The sequence below is a fragment of the Barbus barbus genome (assembly GCF_936440315.1).
Source record: "Barbus barbus genome assembly, chromosome: 15".
Classification (NCBI taxonomy): Eukaryota; Metazoa; Chordata; class Actinopteri; order Cypriniformes; family Cyprinidae; genus Barbus; species Barbus barbus.
The window spans coordinates 22,951,757-22,955,609 of NC_136743.1; positions in this window are offsets into that span (position 1 = coordinate 22,951,757).

Sequence of the window (3,853 nt, forward strand, 5' to 3'; positions counted from 1 at the left end):
AGTATTTTCTTCATCACTGTCATTTACTGAAACAGCTTTCCAGGGCTTTTCCCCCATTTGCAACAAACCTAAATGATATACAATATGAACTCTTTTATGTCAGCCAAAAGTTTCTCTGTATGTTCAATAAGGTAACAACATTCCTATTTGTCACGCTGTTATATAAAAACAGTTCTTCTAATACATTAAAAAAACTTTCAAATAACTCCCTAAGGCTTTCACTGGCTAATTTAATTCAACTCAAGCTCTACAAACAGAACAAGGGTGTTACAAGTATATGTTTGCCTAATGTAGCAACAGGAAAGCCATGACCACACAATACAACAGCGATTGTAATGACAAATATGGTCAGCTTACTCAAACATTGTTGGCAAACTTCTGATAAAGGAAGCACTGCATAAGAAAACGTCTCCTAGACAAGGCCCCTGCAAAATGGCAAACAAAAATCATATCATGTAAAATGAGAATCAGATGCTGCTTTTGTGGGTTGCCTATACCACTGAAATGGTGGAGAGGCTTGAAACTTGAAACATCTCCCCCACTAACATCTGCTTGCAATTAACCCACAGACATGGAAGGCCATTTAAAATGGGATTTGATATACTGGATATAAACTCTCAGAGAAGAGCTGAAAATAACATTACATGTGGACATTATTGTACTCTATACATTTTAAGTGTTTTGTGATTCTGTTTTCATTGATTTCAACTCAAAGACATTTACAGTCTCATATTTTTTACTTCATGAAGTAAAACATGCATCTAAAACACTGGACTTTTTAATAGCACTTGAACACTCATTTTTATTTAGCAAACACGTTGGTCAAAAATGGGAACTTGCAAACTGACCTTTGGAGGTTGAGATATAATGTGCTTTACTGTTAACCACATGAAATGAGAACTTTGTTTCTGCTTAGAACTTAGTAACATCATTCAGTAATATTTACCAGATAATCACGATTACAAACGGTCTGCAAGCAGAGCTGATGGAGAGCTTATGTTAAAGCCAAACTGTCAAGTTAAATAATCAACGGACAGATGAGCCAAAAAACTACAAAGGCAGTGGATTTCCGGGTTTAAACTCTGCAGTGCTGGAATAACTGTGACTCCTCAACCTCTGAAAACAGCAGCTGTGGACATCTGCCCAAAGAGGTGGGTGACAAAAGTATGCATTTAAGATAAAGGGGCTGTGACCATGTCAATTTTCAAACAAAGAGAGGGAATCACCAGAGACCTTTACTGTCTCATGGAAACTGTTGCCATAGCTGCCATTGGGGACCTTCTCCATTAAAAAGGTCAAGTTAACAAAGAGCAAAAGGCTGCAGAGAGGAGATTTCCAAGTCACTGATGACACAAGAAAGACACTGGTATGGAACTGAAACACTGGTATATATTTATCTGCCCTTCTTATAAGTCCATCAGACGGTCAGCCTGTGGCCTAGAAGTTATTGCAAATGCTCCAGCAAGAAGATCCTGCGCTCACGTGGGAGATGTGGGTCTGAGGCCATAAAAATTCTGTTGTAATTGTTATAGATAATGTAAGGTGTGTTTGATAAAAAGAGAGGAAAAGTTAGGAGGAAGTGTACAAGATGATAAAGCATGTAGATCATAAACTTTTTTACATCCGTTTTTTGATATACTGTAAAAACATCAGATCACATCCTCTAACTTACTCTTTTAAATAAGCACTTCAACATACTTTTAAAAAGAGTATTTATTACAGAAATAATATATTTACATGCAAACTGAATGTATTAAAACACTTAATTGCATGTAATTGCAATTCAATAAAAATGTATTCAAGCATAAATTGATAATAAATGCAATTAGCTTTTCTGGCCCACTGAAGAAATAAATAAGGTCTTATAAAAGAAATACGGTTAAAGTGTACAGCTTAATGTACTGACAAGCATTTATGGAAAACTAAAATATACTTTAATGCCATTTCTATTCAGACTTGTATGTGATGCATTACAAATATGTAATTGCAGCTATATTTAAAAGTTAAAGTTGCAGTTTAGAACATTTAAATATACCGGTAGTAACTTTAAACATAATATTGAATGACACTCTACAGCTAAATTATAATCAAATACTTTACATATGCTTTAGTATGTACCCATCCACCCTTCCAATATTATCATTAACAGAGAGATGGTTGAAAGGGTGGAGCGTTTCAGATACCTTGGCTTTACGTTGGACAATCATCTAAATTTCAATCAGCATACTCTAGGCATCTAGTGAGAAGTGAAGTGACATACTGCCAAGTATGGTGACCCATACTCGGAATTCGTGCTCTGCATTTAACCCATCCAACGTGCACACACACAGCAGTGAACACACACACACCGTGAACATACACCCGGAGCAGTGGGCAGCCATTTATGCTGCGGCGCCTGGGGAGCAGTTGGGGGTTCGGTGCCTTGCTCAAGGGCACCTCAGTCGTGGTATTGAGGGTGGAGAGAGCGCTGTACATTCACTCCCCCCACCTACAATCCCTGCCGGCCCGAGACTCGAACCTGCAACCTTTGGATTACGAGTCCGACTCTCTAACCATTAGGCCATCGACTTCACAGCTACAAGTGTTTTCAAAAGACTTACAATTATCTGTAAACGCCTGCATTTGTTGCATGATCCTTTTTTTTTTTTTGATTGTCTTGTAAAATGTCTTGATTGTTCTGATTGTATTGTGATAAGCTGATGTGTCTCGTGCTGTCTGTGCTATATTCGCACCCAATATGGAAACAAAAACCTCTTGAGGACAAATAAATGATCTATCTGATCATCTACCTGATGTTAGTCAGCACATCTAAATAAGTGTAAGTGCAAGTCTTGAAAGTGTACACTTAGGTGGCCTTTTATTTGTTTAAAATTTAATTATCTGCAGGTACGGTTTTAAAAAATATGATTTGAAGTATACTACAAGTAGACATTCGATACAATTACGTGCTGTTCTTTTTCACGAGAGTCGTGTGCCAGAAAACCAAAAGCTCCTGCTTTGAAAGGACTGAAACAGGATGGTTTCTGCCCTGAACACCACAGAACTCTAAAAGCCACACGCAACAAGATCAACATTTAATGCAGACAGAAGCACCAACTCATGTCCTTCATGTCTTTTACATCCAAATCATACAGGCATTTACAGTACATGTTTTAAACAATGTTTTAATTTTTTTTACTAGCTATGTTTAGTCAATATATTTAATGAAATGAACTAAGGTATGAGGGGTTTCCAGATGAGACGTGCACATAGCGTGAGCGTGCTGCGATAACCCACCAATCTTTCACCACATCCTCTTAACTGCAAAGTCTCTTGTATACATGCAAATCATCTTCTTCAGCATAATGAGAGAAAACAGAAGAAGCGATGCTTTGTTGGTCTTCTCTTTTATACTTTTTACCATGCTTTTGCATTTAGTAGAACATCTTCTGAGGAGATCTGGTTTCGTTATTGCAAGTTCTTCGTTTAATCTGTATTTAATCTAGTTGTATCCGCACAATGGCAATAAAGCTCTTGACTTCCTCCTAAAATGATGTTAAATTATACACCTGGACTCTGTCAGCCCGTCTCTGAGCAGCAAATACATCTCCACCCCCAGCAAATACGACATATGGTTGTTGTATCATTAAACAATAGGCCTGTGTAAACACAAGCACGAGTGCAAACATATGCAAATACAGACAGTTATTATTAAAAGGCTGTGTGTTGTGATACATATTAACTTAGTTAATTTAAACTATGACACACTTCCTGTTTATGTGCTATATAGAGGACTTTGGTGTAAGACTGAAACAAGACAATATAGAAAAAAAAGTTTAGCATGACAGTTTGGCATGAAAACAAAGAGATGTTT